This window comes from Buteo buteo, chromosome 3 (genome assembly GCF_964188355.1).
Source record: "Buteo buteo chromosome 3, bButBut1.hap1.1, whole genome shotgun sequence".
NCBI lineage: Eukaryota > Metazoa > Chordata > Aves > Accipitriformes > Accipitridae > Buteo > Buteo buteo.
Genome location: NC_134173.1, coordinates 57,424,121 through 57,451,304, shown reverse-complemented (window position 1 = coordinate 57,451,304; position 27,184 = coordinate 57,424,121). Strand labels below are relative to the sequence as shown.

The 27,184-nt window shown below is 34.8% G+C and overlaps 1 protein-coding gene across 4 annotated transcripts in view; it reads right to left on the bottom strand.

The window, feature by feature from the left end:
* Positions 1–27,184, bottom strand: part of ZFPM2 (zinc finger protein, FOG family member 2) — a 320,089-nt gene that overhangs the window by 286,988 nt on the left and 5,917 nt on the right. The window contains exon 1 of one of the 4 annotated variants that reach the window (XM_075023804.1): positions 14,368–14,445. The exons of the other annotated variants lie outside the window; for them this stretch is intronic. The gene's annotated coding sequence lies outside the window, so the exon portion shown is untranslated. Of the gene's footprint in view, positions 1–14,367; positions 14,446–27,184 lie in introns of those variants that run through there. 4 annotated transcript variants of the gene reach the window in all.

Sequence of the window (27,184 nt, the reverse complement as noted above, 5' to 3'; positions counted from 1 at the left end):
ACCCATGAGGAGAAGGACTTCAGGGTGTTGGTTGATGAGAAGCTCAACATTACCTGGCAATGTGCATTTGCAGCCCAGAAAGTCAACCATATCCTGGGCAGCATCAAAAGAAGTGTGACCAGCAGGTCAAAGGAGGTGATTGAGCCCCTCTACTCCACTCTTGTGAGACCCCACCTGGAGTACTGCATTCAGCTCTGGGTCCCTCAACATAAGAAGGACATGGACCTGATGAAGCAAGTCCAGAGGAGGGCCACAAAGATGATCAGAGGGCTGGAGAACCTCTCCTATGAAGACAGGCTCAGAGAGTTGGGGTTGTTCAGCCTGGAGAAGAGAAGGCTCTGGGGAGACCTTATAGCAGCCTTCCAGTACCTAAAGGGGGCCTACAACAAAGCTGGAGAGGGACTTTTTACAAGGGCATGCGGTAGTAGGACAAGGGGTAATGGCTTTAAACTGAAAGAGGATAGATTTAGATGAGATGTAAGAACTTCATGGTTGGTGAGGGCGGTGAGGCACTGTAACAGGTTGCCCACAGAGCCTGTGGATGCCCCATGCCTGGAAGTGTCCAAGGCCAGGTTGGATGGGGCTTTAAGCAACCTGGTCTAGTGGAAGCTGTCCCTGCCCATGGCAGGGGGGGTTTAACTAGATGATCTTTAAGGTCCCTTCCAACCCAAACCATCCTGTGTTTCTATGTTTTTTTAAATTGGAAAGTTGCTCTGCAGAGAAAGTCAGGCAACTATGCTACAGTCATAATGCTAAAATGTCATCTTGAAATGACTTTTCAGTAGCACATCAATGAAATTTTAACATTTTTTAGTGAAAATTAAGAATATAAAATAGACTATCTTCAACTTTCTGGATTCAAAGCAGGAAAATGTTTTACTATTTTGTTTCTAGTTTTGCAAATCATCATGTTTTCCCTGTCCATCAAGGCAAATCATATGAACTTCACTAATGAAGTGACTGGGAACACTTCAACCCAAATTATATTCACAGTATTAAAGGATCAGAATATAGCTCAAATTATTCATCAAGACTCACATCTCAAGACTATGACTGAATCCCCTATAGTGTTAAGCTTCACTGATGTTATCCAGTTATTAAAAAGTAACCAAATGTAGCATGAATACATTATATAACCAAATTTTCTATAGAGTCAAACACAGAAAAGCAACAGTATTGTATTTACGAGTTTTTACAATCAAAGGCAACTAGTACCACAAAGACTCAACAGTTCAGTTCTATCTAGTTCTACCTTTCTAAAGCAAATATTTAAAGAATATAATTTCTTACACTAATCTGAGTTCAAGTCTGTATTCTTTACTCTTGAGGAAAAAATCAGAGTATCTTTAAGACAAGTATCCACAGAAAGTTTACTTACATAAGTATATACATAAGTAAAGAGGCTCTAAGGCATATAAGGAAAAAAATATTGCAGCTGTATCTCATACAAAACTCTCATTCAAGACAGATAGTATTCTGCCTTTTGCAGTATTAGTATAAGTAATGAGCAACCAATATATCTGCTACACTAATTACACATCACTACCTACCACTTTAAACAAAGCAGAGCATATTTTTTGAGTATCACAGAGTGATTCCATCCTAAAACAGCCGTCTAGCAGTGTAGTGTTATTATCTCCTTATGCCAATGCTAGCAGGCTGCGTTCCCAAAAGAGGCTGCCCTACCCTTCTGCTTGCTCTTATAGTCACACTGCATTCCTTGTTGGATTAGCAGAAGTATTTGTGTGGCCATCAGGTGAACTAGATAAAGAAATTGATTTGAATTAAAATTGAACCATGGGGGATGGGGAAAGAAGCTGGTTTTCACTTTGAACAGTTCCTTCCTCCAGTTCACTCTATGGGCACACAAACATTTGTGCCATATGTGAACAGCCCAAGAACTGACAGCCAAAAGAAAGAGGTCATCGCTGTCTTTCTCAGTAGCATGCCAGTTTAAAGCAACCCTTGAAGTAGGGTGCAAAACTGAAAGAATGAATGACCCTCTAAAATTATTTATTTCCCTTCCCACAGAGGAACCTAAATAATTAGCTTATCTTGGATGCCAAACAGTTAGATAGCTAGACTCTTACACTAAGAGTGACCATAAATCATCTACTTAACTGCATATGAAGTGACTGGTCTGTGAACGAGCACGTGTTCAGATCTATTTCCATACAGTCCTCTAGTCTTTTTTAAATGTGACTCATAAGAGTATCCTCATTTTTCCATATGCCTTTTGATGAAAGCAAACTTGCTTACACATTTATAAAATAATGACAAACATCCAAATTACAACAACAAATTACTCTCTCACTTCCTTCTGCCTCTTCATGATGCTACAAAGAATTTTGTAGAGGGAAATTATAAGTTACAATTGTAAAAATCTGTTAAAACTGGAGAAAAAGATAGCTGAAGTCGTTTGGATAGCTTGTATTAAATGTTTCCTAAAAATGCATCTATGTACAAACAAGAAGCTATGCACTAGCACAGCTTAAAAAGGTAAGCGATTTGCTCTAAGCAAGACAGATCTTAACATTAAATTCTCAAAAAGCTCATTTTGAGGATGATTTCTGGGAATTTGGTTCTATGTTCTTTACAGACAACGTTAACTGCTCTTGACTACATCAAAAACTGTTCTATCGTATTTTTAATCACGCCAACGTCTATTTAGAAAGGCATTGTGTTTAAATCCATAAGCATTTAGAAAGCCCTTGTTGATCTAACTGCTAACTCAAGAGCAAATCTAGAACTAGAAACTTTTAATTCAGTAATTGCAACTCAGAACAATTCAGTGTGTGTGGATATTGTAATTCTAGTATTCATTTATGGAAAAAAATATATAAAATACCTTTATTTTCAAAAGCTGACAACCTTTTAAGAATATTTACCTCATAACATACCGGTTGCACTTGTGGCCTTATAATGTAAATGAAAGCCGGCTAGATCACCAGCTTTAAAAGGGCTGTCATCAAGCCCAACTGGAGTCCATCTCTTAAAGGTATCCCTCAGGTCAATATGGCTTAATATCTTCATTAACAGTCTGAACAAAAGGACAGAGTGCCCCTCAACAAGTTTGAAATGGTATCAAATTCGTAGGAGCTGCTAAGACAGTGGAGGGCAAGGCTGCTACTCAGAGGAGGCCTCAAGAAGTGGGCTGTCAGAAATACGAAGTTGAATAAAGTCAAATCCTAAATTCTGCGTTTGGGACAGATTAATCTCATGTACCAGTACAGACTGGGGACCAATGTACTGAAAAACAGCTTTGCTACAAAAGACCCAGCAGTCCTGATGAACAAGGAGAGCATGAATCAGCAGTGTGCCCCTGCAGCAGCGAATGCCAACCACATCCTTGGACGTAAGCAAGAGTCTAGACAGCAGGCTGAGGTGATTATTTCCCTCTATTCAGTAACAGTGCGACCACATCTTAAGTACTACGTCCACTCTGGGGCTCTCCAGTAGGAGACAGACATAGACTCTTTTGGAGTGAGTCTGGCAGAGGACCACACAACTGCCAAGGGGCTACAGCAAGGGAAGGTCAAGAGAGCTGGGATGTTCAGTTTTAGGAAGAATTCTTCGTGCTGACTTTAAATACCTAATAGGTGGGTACAGAGGAGACACAGCCATACTCGTCTTGAGGTGTGCAGAGACAGGATAAGAGGCAATGGACACAAATATTAGGGAAAAAGAGTCGACAATGATGGTAGTCAAACTGTAGAACTGGTTGCTAAGAGAGGTTGTGGAATCTCTATCCTTCTAGATATTTAAAAACGTGACTGGGAATCTGATCTAAATGGGTTCTGGTTTGAGTGGGAGGTTGAACAAAATGATCTCTGAAGGTTCCTTTCAACATAAAACATCCTATGATTCTATGGTTTTATTCTCAGCTGCAAAATGATTACGGAAAATAATCACCAACTTAGTCAGTTCCGAGTTAAACATTCATGAAGAGTATACTTCAGGCTTAATACAAGTATTCAGGTATATTTGTTAACATCATGGCCCTGTTACATAAAGTCTCACACGTTCATTGAAGTAACTGGGCCTATGCCAGTATAACAAATAATTAGATCTCACACTTCAAAAAAGTATTAGGCCTTCAGTTTTGTATGTAGAATTTTTCACAGCACACAGTCTGCCGTCAATTTAAGATTAAACAAGTCCTCATTGTGTATTTTCCACTGTATGAATCTACTTTAAAAGGACAAATTTAAACTCTAGAACTAAATTTTCTTTCATTTCTTAAAATCTGCAAAGATGATGAGGAAGTATCTGGGAGAAACAGATACATCTTCCCTCCTTAAAAACTTAGCACTAACTCATTCCAGTATAGCTATTTGAGTGTTTAGACATTCACACATGCACTGCACTTTTTTTTTTTCCATTCAATGTGAAATCAGCAAAGGAATTTATTTTATCTCCTTTTCATCGATTCTAAAGGCATGCAGAAAACTTTGCTAACATGCAAATTTAACAGCAAAGATACTTGGTTTCATCTTTACATTCAGACTTCAGGTTTTAATGGCATTAGGAAATTAACAAGAAAAGCAAGAGGAAAATACTATTAGCATCCACAGAGCTGTTCATCTGCTTCGCTTTCTTTCACCACAATGGCAAGCAATGGAAGGAGCAAGATTAAAGCCCAGAGTATGGATATCATTTTAGAGCTATTCAAATACAGAGAAGCTAAATGATCATACCTCAGCTGTACACGCCTATTGCAACTCGTGTTTCACTTCCCAAATATACTGGGTTTAAAACAGAGCAGACTGCAGTTTTGATAACATCTGCTACAACAAATAACAAAAAAAAGAGTGTGAAGTCTGATGAATGTTTAAACAGAACATTTTTTATGGATCAGCTAAATCTTTTCTGCTTTTTAATTAAAAGTAAAGAAAATGGAACTTAATTATCCTGTAAAGATTAGCTTGTGGGCATCTTCCTGTAAATTACTTCTAATTGAAAGCAAATTGTCAAGTGACATTCAAAGTACTGTCCTTTAAAACCCAGCTGTTCTATTGCTGATTTCAGTATATTACAGTGCTTTCTTGTTACAGTAAGGCATATTTGAATATTTTAACAATTTGACTGGTTTTGTATGGATTTCCATTTAGTGTATCTTAATCACATTCCCTCCTCCAAAAATCGGAAGAAATATTAGCTACCTTGTTGTAATTTCTCTTTCCCTTTCATTTTGAAGCTTATTGGTCAACCACTGATTAGCATGGGTAACCAACCAGTTTCAGCTGGTAGCCTGTTACCTAGCCTGCTAGCTAGATCATTCTTACTGCCAGGAGCCAATTTACTAGCAAAAAACATCTTAAATATTTGAAGCAATTTCAAGTAGTTTTTTTCTATCAACTACAAACTGACAGTTTACATTCTATTTCTTTTAGTTATTTACAAAGGTATAAATTCTTTTGACAATATTTGATACACTTTCATCGTAGATCATTAATACTCAAAGAGCAAGATAAAAGTATGGAATATTAATATATGTTTATCAAATATATTCCGACATTTTGATAACCCACTTAAATGTGACTTATCATGCCACTTGGCACTGCAACCTCAACCCAAAAACCTGTTATTGTCTTTTATTAGATCTTCCTTGAGATGGCAAAATTTCATTTGGATGGATTAGATTTCAGCCTTCTCCTTGCACATGTGCTCATCTACTCCAGGAAAATGCAAATTGATCTTACAACCATAAACAAAGCCAAAAATAAACAGAGGTGAATTTCGTATTTCTACAAAAACTACTGTAACATTTGGCATTCCTAGTGTGATCCTCCCACTTTTACAAGCTTTATTGTCTCCAATACTCTGAATTTACATACTTCTCTGTGGCAGTGAAAATAGATTCTTAAAACTTTGATATGAAAAGTGTAATGCTTTTACAGCATTAGGCTTGAAAAGCATGTCTACAACTAGAACACAACAGAAGTGGCTTAAGAAGGGTGTTTGGATACATTTGTTTTCGACAACAAGTACTACTTACGTATTAGAGCTGTGATACATGACCAATTGCACAGTTTGCCAGCACAAGGCTGATGGTGGGCTTGAATCCCCAGATGGGGGAGAGGGTGAGCCAGAAGGGACTGCTCAGGGTATCACTTGGTTCTTCCCAGAACCAGCTGCACATGCAGCTTAGCCATTCTTTAAGGAAATGGTGGTATCACTGGGGACCTACTGCTTGTGAACCACTCACAATGTTTCCCCTCCTTTTTTCATCTCCAGAAAGTATGATACATGCCTTGTGGCTCTCAGCCAAATTCAGACCCATGTGTGTGCTTCAAAGGATTAACGTTTGCCACACTAGAAAGGTATTTAAAAACATGCTCTGTCATCACTGGATTTGGGAAAAAGTACTCATTTTTCTTACTTTAGTATAAAGTTGTAAATACTAATCTAAAATAATGATAAGAAAAACTTAAAATCACAATTTTAGTGAGATCTTAATTCTATCTGAATTCAGTATCTTTGGTTTCCTATCAAGCTTATCATGTATCTAAACAACCTAGTACAAATTTTAAAAAGAAAAGTAAATAACACACAGGATAATTTTTATTGTATCTTCGTTTCCACTCCCCAAATTTAATGTTATTTTTTCCCCCACCACAAGTAGGAATGATATCAGAAAGAAAATCATCTTGCATTACGTCCTAAAGGCAATGAGATAGATGGTTACTCATATTTATTGTGGAAGTAAAATTAGACAAATTATACTATATTCTACATAAAATACACTTAAGTCCCTAAGACATAAAGAACATCCAGTATATTCTTAAAAGCAGCAGTCTTCAATCTCAGCTGCACATTGTATTAGAAGAACATCCTACATGATCAGCAGCCGGTGTCAGCCATGAGAATTCAGCCAATGTCATCACAATCATTATGCATTGTAAGCACTGCAGTAGTCACCTAGAACTAAGCAGATGAAGAACCACTGATTACTTGTTCTTTGAGATTAAATTTCAAAATCTAAGATACAGCAAAATAGACTAGTAGTGGTTCTTGTCACACTCTCTAAAGAACATTGGAAATCAAAACCAATAAAAATTTATGCAAGTAATATGTTTAATATCTTAATGAAATTAGAACACTAGGAGAGTTCATTTTTGCCATGGTGTAACTATTGAGGGTCTTTACTACCTCTGATACCTTGAGAAACACATGTGCTACCAGGCTATGCCTCAGCAGTCTCATCCAATACTGTCTATGGGCTATGCCAATAGGCTTCTCTGTAGGTTACAGTATCTACTAGAAGATATGCAAAACAGAGTACTGAAGCTGAGCCTAAAAATCATTTAAGATCATTACTCTCCTATAAAAATTCCTGAGAAGATCACATCAACTTAACACACCGTTGTGACATTCCCACTCCAACATTTCAATTTTTTTCCCCCTTTTCAATGTGATATCCAAAACGGTACATCCAGTGCAGTGCACTGAAAGTTCAGATAGGGGGAAGCAGAAGCCAAACTTTGTGACTACAACAATCTTTTTTTATGTTTTAATATATAAATGTCTGGTTGGTTTCTTCAGTAATGTTCTGCATAATCCTTTGGCAAGACAGCTAGGCATTACTTTTGTTCTGACATCCATCATGAAAAGAAGACAGGCGACTGATAATGCACATTAAAGGGACAAAGGTCCTCAAAAGTTTCACGGAAAGGCCCTCTAGGACCTAAGAGGAAATATCCTTTCTTAACAGCCATTAAAACAAACAAACAAATGCACACCACAAAAAACAAGCAAACAAAACCCACACACACTTCAATAAAGACCAGTGTGCCTGTCACTAAACCACAGATAATTTTGGCCAATAAGGATATTTAGGAATTTAAAAAAAAATAATCTGACAAATCATTCAAACCTGGGGGAGGAGGGGTGGTATTAACAGAAGATTCCCAAAATACGTACCACCAATGGTCAAAAGTAGCACAGCAAGCTTGTATATAAATGGTTCCAGTGTAGCTGAATGTGTCCTGGAAATCCTTGAGGAGCTTTCTTACAAAAAATACAATTAACATAGGATTCAATTTTCATTTCTTTGTGATAAACCAGACACATTTTACCACGACTATTTAAACTTTTGCTAAGGGGCACCCCATCACTTTTCCTCCACAGAAAAATTAAAGTAAAAAAATTAAAATATTTTAAACAAAATTCAAACTTTAGACTGTAGACTCATATGACAATTTGTCTATAAGCAAATCATACCCAGTAAGGAAAATTAATTTAATCTTTTTTTTGCTATTACATACAGGGCCAACAGTAAATCACACAGCATAGCCAAATAAACATACTGTTTTCAGGAGCTCTTATTCAATGCAGGAGTAAGGAACAGGTAATTCCCACCTAGTATTGACCCTTTCTTCTCACTGAAGCTTACAAATTTATGGTTATTTCTTCCCTTTTCATGGGGGATTCTTTAATATGGATATAAATCCATCTATAAAAATATGAATAATTCTATGACTATTATTACAGCCATTATCATTCTTACACATTACTTGAATTACAATGCTATTTTAGGAACATTAACAGACTTACAAAATCATAAAAATATTTTTTTACTTTCAGTAAATGGAAATGGGGATTCTTTATGCTATTACACTGTTTCCTGAATAGCACAGAGCTATGCCACTTACTGTGGAAAAGAGGACTATCATTAGACATGAATGGGTGACCACCAGTTTGAACATCATAGATCCAATAAGCCAAGCTCCGAGCTCTTGTTCTACGAGGTACAGCAGACTTTGCCATACAGTTCTCCCATCCACTGCTCCCATTTTAGTGAAAGAAATGATTGAGGCCTTTGATCTCTGCAGGAAGCAGCAGATTTAAAAAAGGCAGATTTTAAACATTTTCCACAGTTCTTCCTATCCAGACATCAAAAACAGAAAATCACAAAGAGAAACAACATACAGCTTCCAAAATGGGAAGCAGGCCATTTTTCAATAAAATCTACAAGTGTAGTATTCATAAACAAAAGGTAGGGACTAAAACCAAGAACCTTCCTATTTGCATTTGGTCTCCCAGACAGTATTTTTGGTATATTAATCCTGCCTAAATCAGTAGCATAGCACTAAGGACTATGCAAGCCTTAAATGCCTCTTTTCATTAAACCCAGATCATTGAAATCCCTGTATCACATACAAAAATGCACTGATAAACAATTTCATGTACAATTCTGCCTTTGAAAGAAAATGAAGCCTACAAATTAGGGCATGTCTATGGCAACTTTTTATCCCCCATATGATTAGGATACCAGTGCTAACAAACACAATTATTCAAGATTCTATAGTAGTGTAACAAGAAAGAGAGGAAAAAAATCCCCCCACAATCAATCTCAAAATTCAATAAGAAATACAAGATCCTAAAACCTTTCTTAGTTTCTTCAGAGTAGATTGTCTGGAATCCTCCTAATATTAATAGGCATCCGTTTAGGCACACGCACATACATGCACACTGTTTCTGACACATCTAATTTCTGGATTTGAAAAATGGGGAATAAAATTGCAGATACACAAAGATGAACACTTACTCACTCCATATCCTAAGGGAGCTAATGAGAAGACTCTTCCCTTTGTGGTTTCATGCAAATTAGAATTTGAATATTTGAGCAAAATTTTAATGTTAATTAGAATTATTAAATACATTGCAGTTTTACATATGCAAAATTCTGTAAACTCTTTTTTAAGCTGAAATATCTGGCTCTTGTTCAAATTTTTTTCAAACAACAGAAAATGGAAGTACATTTAAAACATATACGGCTAACATTTTTTATCTACTTTTATTCATGACGTGAATACACATAAAAGATTTCTTATATACATTATGATATTTAAGATTTCAGTTCTATTTCAAAACTGAAAGGAAGTCATGTCACATGCTGGCACCTGTGGTATCTAATTACTGGCTGCATCCTGATATTTACATCATTATCAGGTGCCCAACACAATATAACAACATAGCACAAACTATTCATTTCTTTGGAAAGTTATCTTCTTTGCTACAGAAGAAAACAAAAGCCCTCAAGTAAGGTCTTCAGAGAACGAAAACATATCAAGTAAAATGTATCTACATCAAATTTTTATTTCTACATATTTATTTTTTTAACATGATCCACAATATCAGGATTGTCTCTGTAAAAAAGTTATCATAATGAATTTTAATGTAGCATTAAACAGAAATTTCAACTGGATGGGTAGAGATAATCTAAAATTCAGATTATCCTTCACAAAGTCTTCCATTCTGTGGAACTCTGTAATATGCCCTTACAGGAGATTTGCACCCAACAAGTTCTTACAGGCATTTTCACATCTACTCCTACACTGTAGAGATTTTTCTGTACCAATCTTCCAAGGACAAAAGGCATAACAGGTTGCGGTATGGCAAACTAAACGCTAATTCTCAGACTTCAGGCTGAAACAGAATCAGGACTAGAATATCCTCCATATGGACTGTGCGGGATCCTACTCTTAACTTTCACAAATTGCCAAAGAGAAAATATTTGTTTTCAGTGTTCCTACATTGATCATCTCTTAGTTACAAAGTAAAAATAACAATTTAGCAACCTAAACTAAAATAACTGTGACCAGCATTCTTCAATGTCAGTTTCCAAAAACATACATGTAATGCATGGGGAAATTACTGAGCATTTGAGCACATTAAAAGAAAAAAAAAATTTTAAAAAATTAAGAATTTAGGTTACACCTGTTTCCTGAGCTACTATTAAGGGCAAGAAGTTTGTGTTATCATAATACCTTTATTATAGGTCAATGTCTACTTCATTAAAGAAAAAGTTGCTTATGCTATGAAGTTTAAACATGTTGTGCATGTTAAATTCTCTTAACATGAGGGACTTTTTTGCTACATAAACTACTAGTTAGACAGATATTGCCCATACTTTCAGCCACACAGCTAGGCTGCCTTAAGAATATTCTTTTCAAAAATCCAAGTTTTCACATGATTCACCTCTCAGACTGGAGTATGACTGCTGGGCTACGTGAAGAAACAGATGCATACACCAGTCAAAGAACCTCAAGGGAATCCCTCACCTCTTGGAAGAAGGGTTTACATTCACAGATGAAATTTGTATGTGCTCCTTCTAGCAATGCAAAAGCACTTACTATTTTGTCACAGTCTCGAAGTACAAGACTAGCAAAGGATATAATTTACACAAAAACATTGCATGTGTGTATAGAAACACAATGTAACAATTATAAAATATTTTCCCAGATTATGTAAACATCATAAATTCTGAATTTTAAAGGACTGCATATGCCTGCTTCCCATCCCATTTCACCTTCTTCCAAAACTACATTCTTTTAATAATTTTGATCTGTAATATAAAGAAATAACTTCCTTTTGGAAACGTCTTAGGCAAAGAGAACCATGATAAAAATTGCATTTAGTTTAGTTTATGTTAGTTTTTCCTCATATGAATAATCTGAAAAAAAATTTCAGTTTTTATAATTATTTCTATTTTTTCTTCTGACAAAAGAACTTGCTAGATTTATCTAGGTTCTTATATAGTATCTGTCATATAACAATTTAAATATACTCCCAATATTTAAGCAGATAACAACTGCTACCACAAACATTGCTTGCTATTGTCCTAAGTAATCACATAAAATAGCATGTAACTGACTTCTCAAAAGTCTGAGTTCTATTAAGCTTTCTCTCTTTTCATGACCGCAGTGACTGACAGTTTAAGTAGGACATTTTGATATATAAGGACAGTCTTGAAAGACAAAAAAAATCACTGAGTAATTACACAAACATTCAGTAACTCCAAATTAACATACAATAACAGTCATCCTTCTATATAAGTGGGAATATACATGATGGAAAAAAGTTCAAAATCGGTATCTGTACCTTGAAAGTATGAAGTAAGTGCTTGTAGCAGAAGGATCACCTTTGGAAAGAATAAAAATAAAAGGATAGCTTGCATTCAACATCCCAGCATGTTGGTTTGGGTTCCAGATATTTTAAAAAAACCACAACACACACAAAAAAACCCACAAACAAACAAACAAACAAAACAACAAAAAAGCCCCAACAAAAAACCATACGCACTTCAGAGTTCAACACTGATCTGACTACTAGTCTGATTTTTGGGCGCCTGTTTGCAGATGCGGTAGAGTTATCAATCCGAACAGACACACAATCCGGGTCCAATGTCACTTCTCCTCATTATGTTAATAGTTAATACATGCAAATGAAAACACTCTAGCAATTTGATTTCTTTGAAGATAGTTTGCATATTGTCTTAGCCATAATGACTGTACACTTCTCTCAGCCTCGATTTATGCAAGGGTAGTTTAGTTCATTTTTATCAGCTCAAGTTCATTTTGGCTGCTATTGGAATGTATGTGTGTGTTTCTTTTTTACCTTTCACCTAATTACCATTCAGGTACCATAAGCAGATTTTTCATGCTATTGGTGTTTTTCTTAATTAAGAAACAAATGAATTCTCCCTAGCAAAAAAGATGGAACAACAGAATAAGATGCCAGAGGCTGATGTTCTGCTTCTTAATTGAAGCTGCTTCATTGTTAGGTGTCTGTTATGAGGGGGCAGAAGTGTCATGAGTTTATTGTGAATAGTATAAAAATAAAACCATAAATAGTACTTTTAAAATTACAAATGAATACAGAAATATTAGCTTTACCAGCATAACTCAACTAAAATGCTCTCCCTTCCTTCAGGACAGTAAGTTCTTTAAGTATAAATTATTCTTCACATCTGGAAAGCCCCAGGTTCTAATCCCAGCCCAGAGTGAATCCTTTCTTTTTTCCTTTGTCTATTATCTGCACCCTGCTTGTGTGCTCATGTTGTTCAATTAAGGAGGTACCTGAATTTAACAGTGAGAGGAATTTTGTTTCTTTTCCTTCATCCTTTCAGCAAATTAAGTCTCTCTTCCTCTCTCTCACTCCCTCTTCTCCCCCCTCCCCCTTTTCTAAATTGTGCTTTTCTGGTTCCATTAAGTGCTAGGTTTTCCCATGCAATCAAAACATCACCACGACTAGCACTTATAAGAAGTGCATGACCGTATGCTAGTCAGGACAATATTCCCCCACCGCAATTTAACAAGACTTTTGGAACTTCTAAGGATCAAGGCCTCCTAGGAATGTTGCATTCTTCTTTTAACACACAGTCCATATATTAAGGTTCACAGCCCCCTAAAGCACATAGCACATGCCACAGGAGTAAACTGGGGTTTGAACACAGACGATGCGAGATAATTTGGTCCTAGAGTTTGGAACTCTAACACACGGTCAAACATCAGCCTTCATCACAACAGCTTAAATGCAGAGATCACCACTGACATCTTATTTATAATGAATATATATTAATTGTGTAAAAACTGGAAAGCAAATATCTGACAAAGACTTCTGTGAAGTTGAGATTAAATCCTGCCACTCCTTGTGGACACATAATCCCTCTCTGTTTCCATATGAATTATAAGAATGCAAGAACTACAAAATCAGTATCTCCCCGCACTCATAAGAAATTAACTCACTCTTCCATTCAGACACTCTTCCGTTATGTAAAAGGGGAATGCCACGAAAAGGATGAAAACCAAAAATATTTTTTAGTACAGTATTAACCATAGATCAATTTTGAGATAATCCATATCACACTGAAGTGAAGCACTGCATATTGTCTTGAAGAAATACAAATAGGTCTGTTCCCAACAGAAATCGATCTTCTATAGAACATCTTTCTGTATTTTCTCCATCTGCCCTTATGCATAGTTTTGGGCACACAAAACTTCAAATTTATTTTTCTGTTTAATCAACACTCTCATACAATGGGTTTCATCAATATTAGTACTAAATTGATGTACCTGTTGATGTAAAGTATGTGTCATAAGGCAGTGACAGATGTATTTTGAAATGGAAACTATGGAAATTTGTGAGAAGGTCTTTTTTCCTCCCATTTCCTTCCTTTGAACATTTGCTGGAGGTTGTTTTTTTCACTCAGCCAGAGAAAGCTAGATTCAACACATAAAGCAATTTAACAGTATGCTGCTTCTATTTATGTCTTTGCTTTTTCAAAGAAAAATACTATGATTTCAGGGTTTTTTCTTCTTAAAATATATAAAGATGCCAAATATCATGAAGAAATCAAAGATTCAATTTTGTTCATTTTTCTACTGATTTTATATATGCAATTCCTTACACTTAACTGTTCTTGTTTTACACCATTTTCAGTGAGAAGAAAATCAAGCCTTGTGTCAGTAGTTTAATTTCATATAGAGCTATAATCACCGCTCACAAAAACAAAACAAAACAAAACAAACTATAAAAACCCCCACACTTCTGCTGGTAGCCTCCATACAGTAAACAGCAAACCTTAGCTCTTCACCGACTGGACTCCCTCTTTCTGCATCTCTGCTGCCGTCTCAACTTCATTTTTCCTCTCAATCAGTCTCTGACCTCCTCACATGGTGTCCCTGCCAAATTCTTGGCATTGGAAGTGAGGGGGAAGAGGCCATACCATAAGCGTGTTGATAATGAGGAGATAGAAATAGAAAACCAGCTGGATTGTCCTAATAAAGTATGTCTGGGATTCAGAGACACAACAACTCCCTGTTCAGGTCACTGTTCAGCATTTTAACCCTTTGCATTCCAGCTTGACCTTTCACTGATCTCCACTAAATTATTAAATTAACATTTAGTATGAAATTGTACTTGAAAAATTCACTTTGATTTCAATGAAACTGATGACCTGCTTCTTTCTGACTGTATTTTAATTATGTCATTTTCGCCTGAGACATGCAAGTCAGTCCTGAAAGATTTTTTGCTCATTGTTTTTCTCCTTTTTTGTTATCTTAAAAATGCCAATACTGTCATATTTGATCTTTGTTCTTTTGCTTAAGTATGTCTTGGCTGACTGATGAAATTTAAGAGCTTTCTAAATCTCTAATGCAATAAGTCATTGTTTTCTCTTTACATCAGTTATTAAGCACTGGAAATAAAACAGGTGCTAATACACACAAAAAAACAGCCACCCTTTCTTACCTCCATCAGTGACCCGTTAGTGCTAAGAAATCCCTATTTAAGCTGCTTTGATTCAACCTTTTACAGTATCACACTCCAGGAGCTCCCCATGCAGCCCTCACATTCATTTATAGCAGTGAGAAGACCTTCATCTCTAGTAACAAGTAAAATCAAGGAGGGAGGAAAATAAACTTTGCAGTTTTGTTTTTGCTTCTTAGTCACACTTCACATCTTTTTCACAGAGCATTATCAAGCAAAAAGGGCACAAACCCAATGCCCTTAAAGTCATTAATAGGGTGGCCAAAACACCTCGTTACTAAGCTTATTTGCTCTTTTCATTCTCCAGTGACTAGTGACACAAAACAAAGGTAGAACGCCAGATATAACACAACTATGAAGGACTGTCCTCGATTTCTTGAAAATTTGCCATTGATTCCAATATGGCATAACTTCAGCAACTTTGCTGAAAAGTTCCAGTTACTTATTTAGAAAATAAGTATTCTGAAACTATTTATAGAAATTGTGAATTAAAAGTTGTAATTTCCCAGCTGTTATGAGACAGCGGTACTATATCTGATGATACGTTTTTTAAAAAGCAAAACAAAACAAACCACAATTGAAAAATGGCTAAGATACTGCTAATGTTTTGTAGGAGGACTGTTCTTCACTCTAGAAATACTCTTCAAAAAAGGAAAATAATAACTAACTTGCAGACAATAAAACAAATTTAGGTCTTACTACTTACATTAATGGAGAAAAGCTAATAAAACACTGCCATTCAATTGTTAGAAAAGTATTTCCTCTAAGGTAATACATATAAATACATAATAATAGTTATATTTCCAATCCCGTAGTCACAGCCAGCAGAACACCGAGATACACTTTTTCTATCCTTTCTATTTACTGGCAATTTTAAAAAGTGTTTCGGAGGTCAAGTGGGATAACTGAGAACCAGGGTCTTCTCCCAAATTCACCATTCCCAAATTTATACCATTTACCCAAATGACAATCCCCAACTTCTTCCCATGTGCCTGGCACAACAAGTATATATAAGGCTTAGCCTAATTATCCATTTATGGAAGGGTCATGTGGCACTACTTTTACATAATTTCTGTTCACTCAGCAAACTATTGGCCTTTGGAGTCCATTTAGTCCCTTTAGCTGTACAGGCAGACCAGCTATATATGTCTGAGATCTATTTATTTCTTATATATATATCTATGAGAATGTGAATGTCAAAGACCTAGCAATCTCTTCTTGGGCTGGCTTTTCTTTATTAGAATGATGGGATCAAGGCAATAGGTTCCATCTTGCTTTTTTATTAAGAGGTATTTCTACAACTAGCAAACTTTACTGGAGAGACGAGTAAGGTTAAAAGTACTCCAAAAATTGTATTGCATAAGGTAGAACAGGTCTTAAAGGCCCTAGGTTCTATTCTAGACTCTACCAGTACCTGCCTGATAAGTAATTTCCAGTCTGTGGCTTAAAGTTTTGCCAAAAACTGGGTAATGATACTGATTGTTCTTCGAAGAGGAAAAATACAAAGGAGCAAAGTAGTATTACGTACTGAATGATAAGGGAATGTAAGAGAAGTACACATAAGCTTCACATGAAAATGCAACAAAGTCTGTCTACAAATTCCACCTACAGAATACTCCCTGTTAGTAGCCAAGAACACAAATAATAACCTGTAAATCACTCTCCATTTAATAGAGGATATATGGCCTTACCGTTGCTGCTTGGTAGTTTTCTTTTAACACCAGAAAGTGCCCAAGAAAAATGGAAAGGCCATACATGTATTATTAAGATATTTTTAGTCTACAGAGTATGGAATGTGTCCTCCTCTTACTCTGTCAAAATATAATTCCTATAGCAAGGTCATCAATGCTGTATTTCAAAAGTGAATCTGTTACTCAGTAACAACTGCTCCACTTCAATAGAGATTAAGTAATTATCATCAGATAAGTAACTACCATCAGATAAAAGGGATGAACCACTCAGTCAATCAAAATGCAAAAAAAAAGGAATGGCATAATAATCTAAATATATATTTGCTGTTATATGCAGGTTGTCACATGCATAACATCTTGCCATTGCATGAGCTTACAATTAGAATGAGTAGTGCATCATTAATATGTAATACAAAATGGAATTCAAACATTAATTCCACATACTTCACTAATAAAGTATTATTTCATAGAAAATGCAGAACATTTAACACACTCTCCTGAAGTTCCTCTAATAAGTTGCCTAATACTTAATTAAACACCAAAATACAACTTTTCTTAACACTTCACATACAAATGCAATCACATAATTCAAGTATCAAAATATATTTGAATGTAAAAATCTATCAAAGCTTTCAATAATTATGGCTTACTTTCAGTGTTCCTGTATATAGTACAAACAAGTTCTATGCTATTCCCTCCCAAAAGAAGAAAGAAAAGGAAGGGGAAAAAAAAAAAGGTATTATGTTGTCTTAAATTCCCTGGGTTCACTTATTTCTTTCTCTTTGCTCTCAAATGAAGAAACAGTGCTTCCTTCTTCATACTTCCCTTCTAGGAAAAGATAGAAATCCCACAATTTTTTTGAGGCTTTTCTCATGTTTAAGAGCATTCAAGTCATCCTTCACAAAAACTGAAATGTAATGTAAATGAGCAAGAATACAATACCAAATATTCAACATCTTACATAGAACAACTTAGAATGTAAAAGCTAAAGCATAAAAATCAGGACTTTTTGTGAAAAACTTAAAAACAATGAAAGAAAAGGTCATGACCACATATGGGCAAAATATTGTTCTATGAATAATTCAATCAGAACTAAACCAAGTGTTGTGTGATAGCTCAGTTCCCATACATACATTTTACTTTCACTGAATCTTAACATTCTATTTTTCAAAAGGCTGAGAACAAACATCATCACTCACTTCCATGCAAAACTTTCTACCCCTGCCAATTTTATTTCATCCCTGTGTCCATTCCTTATAAAGGTAATTTTCAGAAATTCAAAACCCTTCATTTACAGTCTTGTTTTATATCACTTCTATTAGAAAATTATTCATGATCTTTATAAATGAAGTACGGTTTTCCATATGCATGCTTTCTTTGTAACATTATACTGTTATACATTCTGGTATATTATAAATAAGAGCTATACAAAGCAAGTAATTAGGCATACATTGAAGATGCATCATCCTTAAGGTGCAAAAACCCCTATCAGACTTGGCATTAGCCTTTCTTGGGTTTTTTTTCTTAAAATCACTCAGAATGTAAAACATCTGATATGTGTGAAAGAGGAACTGGTTTTGGCACAGCAGTTCGAAAATTCAAAACTTAGGATAACAACCTAGGGGAGATAAACTCTGTATGATTGTGCCTATAAGAGTGTAACATTAAAATCTAAGACACAGAACCTATTTCTAAGACAAAACTCCACACCATTAGTAGCAGCTTAATAAAACAGGCACGGCATACTCTTCAAGTTCAGAGGTTTCATTGTCGCTCCCCCTATTTATGATCTTGCTATAAAGTAAGATTTTAATCTGAAATGAAGTATTTCTGCAGGTCTTTTGGAAGACAGAAAGGAAAATCTTCCAAGGCTATACTTGGCTATTTTAACACACATTAAAGTCCAAGGTATATAATGCATTTATACTAAACACACATGGAAATTTCCTGTAAAAGGAGGATAACAGTATAGCTTAATGACAGAAATGGGCATGAAAGAATCTGGATGCTACTCCTGATAGCACTAGTTAGGGCATATTATTAACTGATTTCAGCAAGAGCTGTAGGTGTTGAGAATCTCTTAACATCAGGCATCAGTAGCTAATGCAAAAAAACAATATCAAAAAAACTCCAGGGATTGAAAAGTATGGACCACAGTAGGAAACCTAAAACTTAAGCTTTCATTTTTCTATTACTGAAATGGAGGTCGTATTTCCAGAGTTTGTGTGTTTCAAGCGGTCTGTTTAAGATACAGCATACAAGATTACTTGAAAATTTCAAAAATAATTACTTCATAATTTCAAGATACTTGCTAATGAATAATATCTTTACCTGCAAAATGTTTTTTCTTCAAACAAAATAAATGTATTTTATACTAAATTGCTGCTATGCATCAAGTTACAGGCCTCAATTAATACTATGTTCTCACATATATTGAGAAACATATATACACACGTTTATTTAAATAAGTATAAATGTAATGGATTCTTAAAAAAGATATTGCTAAAAATAGTTCTCAAGTTCAAATTAATAGGCAAAACACTTCCATACATGCAGACACACAAAACTTTCTATTTAATTTGTGACTATTTATTTTTAGAGATTTTTTTCTGACATGACCTGTTACAAAGATGGTTATTCAAATAACTTCTTGCAAATATGAACTGCCATTGAAGAATCATGTATCAGTTTAGTTTTCAGTTCACCACAGATAACAACAGTGAAGCCTCTGAAAAGATGCCAAATAATACCATCTGCATCTTGGTACTTTTAGTAACAGGAACATCTGTCCACTAAGAAATGGATAAAGACTAGCAAACTGATTTGTGAAGCATTTAAAAATGGTTTTCTTATAACAAATCAATATTTTAACAATAAATGTTATTAGTCATTCACCAATTATTTTTTATGCTTTTTAACATCCCTGCAAACAAAATCCGTATCACTGCACAACTCAGCACTTCAGCAAACAGCATTCTGGAAGACTTGTGGGGCTAGATTAACATAAAACTGTACCAAGTTAAACATAAAATACAAGCCAAAACTGCAATTATTTTCCTGATGGCATCACATGAATCCGTGTTCTCAAAAGATTTTTCTATGAATCCAAAAGTTGGTTTTCAGTTTCAAAGACAAGTACATCAGTGCAAAGTAGGTATGATTCTTCTCTTATGCTGGTAATGCATGGTCTAATGTGTACAAAGACACAAATGACTGTCATGACTTGAAAACTATTTAAGCATAGCAAGAGTAACACTCCAAAATTTTTTTCTCATTTGTTTTACAATGCAAATGCCATACAACACTTTGACTGACAACTGATGCTGAAAAACACATTTGGCAAGAACTTGGTGGCCTAAGAATTCCATACCTTAATTTCACCTTCTTTCTTGACAGTGAAAACTTCTGAATCAACAGTCAAAGAACATCAAAATGAATGTCAGATTAATCAGATGAGTCATAACATTCCCAAAGCACACTCCCACTTAAATGAGATTTCCTAAGCTGCAGGACTAATCAAAAAATTACAGTCTAGCTGGTCTAAGTAGCTGATTGTTACTCTCCATTTCTAAGAATCGCTGATCTTGGTTATTTTGGCTACGTGACTTTTTTTTTTTCCCTTTCTTGATTCACCAACCCTGATTTTCCTCTTTGTATAATTAAATGAGTCTCAGTTGTGAACCCTAGAGGTGTAAAACTCCCAAACTGGCAACAAAGCAGGCTACCACTTCTGGTCAGACATAAGTATATTTTGAAGGAATGTCTAATACAGCTCTCTTCATTTTTATTAAGTATAAAATTACATCCAGAAAAACTTCAGTACCAGACGTTCTGAAAAGAACTACTTATTCTGTGATGCAACTTGTTTGTCAAAGAAAAGCACCTGAAAATCTGAACCCTATCTGCAAATTATACATGGGCTTCTACAACTCATTTCAGACCACTTGTAGTAATGCTGTGAGAGCTTAGCATAACATATGAAAACCTAACAAAGCTGTGATGCTAAAGAGATGCACCATGATACTAATAAGAATGGAAGAAGCTCTTAAACACTTCCACAGTCTCGTCTTAAATCTGCATTCATAAATACTTCCCTAGGCCTTGAGTTCTGTGTTTTAAAACATGCCTTTAACATACACCTCAAAAGAGGTTTACAAAATAGCCAGGATAAAACTGTGTATTTCTTGAATAAGACCATTTTTTTATTATTTCTTAAATGAAACAGGTCCCCAGAGATTAGACAGTAAGAAAACAACCTTTCTTGAAGTATAACTAATCGCTGTTCAAATGACCACCAGTTCACCTACACTGATCACTTATTACTGGTAGCACTCCAGGTTACACTACAGGTTCTTTCATACTGCATTCCAGCTATACTATCAGCAATACAGCACCTTGCAGAATTCATCTTACTGATATTAAGCCAGCAGCATTAGCTGAGACCCAACTGTCCTTTGGAGATGTGACCCTTAAAACTCAGAGAAAAGCGATACATTATAAAGGATTTCTAGTGAGTATCAAACTGTCCAAAAATCTAAATTCAAATCCAAGCTGTCCAAATTCCAATTCTGTGGCAGTTGTACACATTTTCATGGCTGCATTGAAAATCTTTTTCATTTAAAAGCTACTATGTCTTGATACCCATTTACACATTTTTTTTTCCCTTCTGTGACTATTACACAGAGAGTACTAATTGTAAATGTGCTCAGAAAAAAAAACACCACAGAAAACACCATAAACACTCATCTGTTCATGGTATGGTCATAGATTGATAAATAATCTCCAGTTTACAAAAATACACTTCACATAAATTTATTTTAATGATATTTAAGTATACTCTGCTAATTGCTCTTAATCTAGTGAAAAATACATACTTCTGTATATGAGGTACAATGTACTATCCTGTACATAATGGCTCACAGAATAACAATATTTCACAAGCTGAAACTAATTTATCCACGTTTCATTACAGTCCCTCAATATACACGTAACATAAAACTCTCATTGCAGTTGCAGTGACAAATTTACTGTGGAAACCATTTTTTAAAATCAGAATGTTTATAAATCATGTAATGTTTTAAATTATGATGTTTTAAGTAAATACAGAAAGTAAATAGCAAAAAATAGTTATTTCTGTAATTCACTTGTCCAACAGGTATACTCCCTCTGTTTTCATTCCCTTCCCTCACAACATACAGCCTTATTTTTTGTATTAATACTGACCAGATTACTTGGCCTTTCAATGGACCATGAAAAGTTAAGTCTTGTAACTAAAGAAAAACATAATCCAATACCCCACCTTGTGGGAACCCAGCACTGCCTGACACTATACAGAAACCGACCTTTTTGTCCTTCAGACTTGCCTACCAGGCCCCATCTTCTATCGCAAAAGCCAAATCATCTGATCCCAAACTAACTGTCAACTGCTTGTGATGGTGGGGAAGCCAGACATCAATCAATCAGTTTTTATCAGAGCCACTCTTCGTTTTTCTGTTGTGCTCATCTTATCATCTGACCCAGTTGTAGCCCTGACTTCAGAAGCTTAAGTAACTTGATGACAAAATATGCGTCTGTTTGTCCAAGATGCACATTGTTAAGGAGTGCACTTGTATTTTTAGCAACTAGCTAATATTTTTTCCAGATAAACTGTCAAATATTTGAGATTTTTCTCAGTTCTTAAGTTTTTTAGTGTTCACTGAAATACGATGATGCCTTTTTGGAATGACTATGAAGCAAGTTTGGGTTGTTTTTTTTAAATAGAAATATATATGCACTTTCATTAAAAAATTAGGCGGTTTCCTTAAAAACTGAAGTCATTTGCAAGCCAAGGGCCTCTCAGAGGTACTCCACCCTATTCCCATACACAGTGCCATTCAATTGTACTCCAACATTGTTCGTATGAATATGGATTACTGAGACATTAAAACTGCCCAAAACAACAGTACTTCTATGGACATACAGATTTTCTCTTCTGCGTCCTACAAAACTAGAGCATTTTGTCTATGTCCATTCTGAAATGGACGAAGTACAATTAGCAGATGCAATACTCAAATACCAATCTGATTGAAAGCTTTCAAAAATGATCTGTTACTGATTCCAAAAGTCTTTTCATACACATTTACTAACTGAAGACTGTAACACTAGAAGGTGGGAGGGAGTGGGGGCAGTTTCTTTTAAAAAAAACACTGCAAATTCAGCTTTGATAATTTTATCATTGTCTTCACTGGTTTCACAACCGTGTCCTAGTTTGATGCATCAGTTACAGATGGCTCATTTTCTTTGCATAAAGCTGCAGAAAATGTATTATGAAAGCCCTTGCTGTACTTCTTCAAAACTTTTCAGAGAAGTGATCTTTATTGCCATCTAATATGAAGCCTGAATTTGAAAGTGCAAAGTGAAGACAAAACATAAGGATCTGTAGAATATATGCATAATTTCAAGTAGATCTGACAATGTCTTTGCAAATTTTTTTTCACAATATCTTATAAACATTAACCCTCATGCCTGATAATAGAAATATAATCAAGTATTAAATAACAGGGTTCTAATGATGATTCCAATTACTGGAGTAAAACATGGCACTTCCTTTGAGGCTTGTGCTGCAACTACAAAAGTAAAAATAGTATCACCCTCTACAAAATTTCTTCTCGGTCTAAATGAACACCTCCATGTATCATCAGAAAAAGTATATTCAAGATTATTCCATTTCAGCAAAGAAAATCTTTACAATAAACACACAAAAAAAATTCTCTCACCATATTTGGGTCTATGATGAATTTCTTATTTTACAGTATAATTCATTCTGTTCTCATTAAAAATCAATTTTCAATAATAATTGCAAGTGTGTTTAAAAAGTAATTACATTTTTCTATATCATTTTTGCCACAAAAATATGTAGACTTTTACTTCTCATAGATAATATGAAAAGGAACATGTATGGCACAGGGGGCAAAACCCGAACCATGGAATTCCTCTGAACATAATGAAAACACTTCATTTAAACCTAGTCCCCATTCTACTCTACATTCTAATTTTACATACGCCAAACTGTTACATACCATTTGTGGTTGCGTATATTTTTAAGCTCCTATCCTATAAACATTTGCACATTTATTTTAAGTATTATCATCAACAAGACTGTTCCTATGAATGAAGTCAAAGAGTGTGTTCCTTAAGTTTCTCATACAATATTTTTGTACCTTCCAAAAAGGGTCAGACAGATAGGAAACCCAGTAACATAGAAAATATTGTAGTATTTTACTGCAGTTTGTATTAATTTTTATTATTTGGAAAGGAAAAATGGAAAGTGTCTGAATTCAAGAAGATTTTTACTGTCCTCTGCTATACTGAATCTAAGGTAGAAAGAACAAGTACAGTAAAAAACGGTGTGCAGTTATATCAGCTAATCACAGACTGAAAGCTTCAAGTCTAGTTGTCTCGAAGAATAAAGCAACATCACTCTAACTCATCTATGTGAGCGCAAAGAGTAATGTATGAGAAGAGTTTATAAAGACATGTTCAAGTAACTCACTAATTACTAAAGCATTGTTACTTTTGATAATCTGTTACTAAATTGTACTCACTTTGTAAACCTACTATAACTGAAGAAACCTTGATTATAAGACTAAAAGTTCTATAAAACGATATGGTAGTACTCAAAAAATAAGTAAGTTCAAGGTCACACTCTAGCTTTATTTACACACTTGCAGTTAAGAAATTGCATGAATATAAATAAAGATCAAATAGACAAATAAGCCTTGCACCAAATTAGCTCTATAAATATAAAAGGTTTCTGAGGATTACTAATAAAAGCACCATCTCACTTCCTGAACATGTTTTAAAATCCTAGCTAATTCTTCAAAATATTAAAAAATATTAGCATTTACGAAGGATGACAATGTTATGTAACACCCTTCCTCAACACAGGAAATATGGGACACATGAAAAATGAGAAGATAGATGGAAAATAAGCAGGATATGATTTATTCAACATCTGTAATAGCAGGACAGGAACATTTTTTGTTTATTATAACATTTTTAACTTACACAAACTCTTTTCATGGTTATGATTACACAAACAGTATCAGAAGCTATTAAAATATAACTTAAGATTGTATACATTTATATCAAACTAAATCCCTTTTTCTTTTCTAAAAAAGAAAGATCTACTGTGACAACCGCTCGCATCTGCTACCAACTCATGATGGCGTTACCCTTTCAAAGCATTAGATAAAACTGAATAATCAATGAGAAATGTCAATACCAAGAAGTGATTCCTTCTGCAGTGTAAGCTTTATGCAAGCGTTTGGGTTTTGTTTGCTTGGGTTTTTTTAAATTTTTTTACAAGAACTCTTCTCCAATATTGCAAATGTACTGAATTGCTCTTAATACATTTGGGATTTCCCAAAACAGTATTTATCTGCCTCAGTAAGACACACAGATTTTTGTTACTTCATGCCCTAGGAATGAAGAAAAAAAAAAACCTACTATCTAGCCAATGACTAGGAGGCAAGCATATTGATACTGTTCATCTATGTCTCAAATACAGCATGTCATAAGGAGCTATCAAACAAATAAATACACACATACACTTACAAACAACTGGTTAAAGAAAGTGCACTTGTTTCTCAAAGCAAGACTTGGTCTTGTAATCATTAAGTCTTTAAAGCTCTTAGAACAAGATTTAACCACACTATGACTATATATACTAAGAATTCTCAGGTGCATTGTCTAAGATGAGTTCTTTTAAGAAGCACTTAAGAATATATAAAAAGGGAGCTGTGACATGATAAAACAGTGTTATCAATATTTTATTATCACAAACTCACAAGATAATTGTATCAACTTACAAAAAGCAAAAATAACTGTAACCAGACTGTAGTGTTCAGATTTTCCATGTCTATTTGCTATTAACTCAAGAGTGAATGGAACACTGATATTATTTCTCTAGACTTCTCAGACACTTTTTTGAAAAATCTCTTAAGGGAGAATGCATAATAAAATATGTTCCTTCTACCTATTCATATTCTGTGTTTCTATGCTAATTCTATACTTATCTTTAACTAAGTGGAAGAAATCCTAACCATACATAGCGTCGGAGAAGTAATATTACTGCATGAATGCTACAGAATTTCCATACTTTTACTTTAAAACCCGTTTGTCCAATGCACAAATTACTAAACTGTAAATAATCCTGACTACACAATTCTCCTCTACCATTGTGTCATCTCAAAAAGACAATCCGACAGTAATGGTAATGACACCCTCTCAGACAAGCCTGTGGGCATTAATATTTAAATCTTACCTATCCCTTGTGATTGGAATTCAGCCTCTATTCACAAACAAAAACTAAATCAATGTTCTTAGAGTTCAAACTAGATCCCTAAACAGTTTGCCACTCTCCATGCACAGATAAGATAAACTTTCTTTGACCCAAGAGATGAAGTTGCCATGACGATCAGAGAGTCCACTTTCTATATTGATATTTTGCTGATGTAACAACAAATAGAACCAGATTCTAGGGCTGATAATGGTGATTAATTAATACTAATATTGATCCCTACAAGCAAGAGACAAGGCTATTAACTTGAAGCCTGAAAAGTCAATTGTTACCTGTGGCAGAGATACTAGCAGCTGATTTTGAAACATAATAAACAAATGTGCTATCTTTATGCTAATACCTTTAAAGGGGTACATCCCTTTCTTAAGCACAGTAATTTCACAATTCAAACTTATTATTTTAAGTAAATCTTTTCATCTGCATCCAAAGAAGAGAAATGAACTTCAAGATTTCCAATTGAAGCTATGCAAAATGCTACAAACTGAATACCTGTAACATGAACTACTAAAAGCACTCCTGAAGAATACAGTGCAAAGAAAGCTTAAGCAGACTTTAAGAATACATAATATACATGTCATAGGATTTTTAATAAAAATTGCGAACGTACATTTATCTAGTAGGAAGCCTATTTGGTCCCTCATTTGAATAGAGAAAAATAATCAAAACCCACAGGTGAAAGCCTCACTGTGAAGATAACATCCTTGAAGGCACATCCATGCAAATCCAAGAGCAAAACTGGCTTCACCTACCGTTTAATTTACAGACTATATTTAAATTAACTGCAATTATATCTTTGTGTTAGAGTGATTGCCCAGAAACTAAATTTGAGACACACATACTGTTAAAATACCTCATCAAGAATCTCTGAGATTCTTCCTTTGCCCTCTTTAGGAACATATTAAAAAAGTCATAAAAATCATATGTGTATAATATGAAAGAAAAAAGCTCCTCTCTTTTTTTAAAAACAAAAATCTTGTCCATCTTCTAATTTGCTTTAGTTATCTTACCAAGCAAAGCAGAACAATTTTCTTCTGACTTAAGAAATGGTGTTTTGATCAAATAATGGCTTTTACTAGTACGCTGTATGACTTTACAGCAA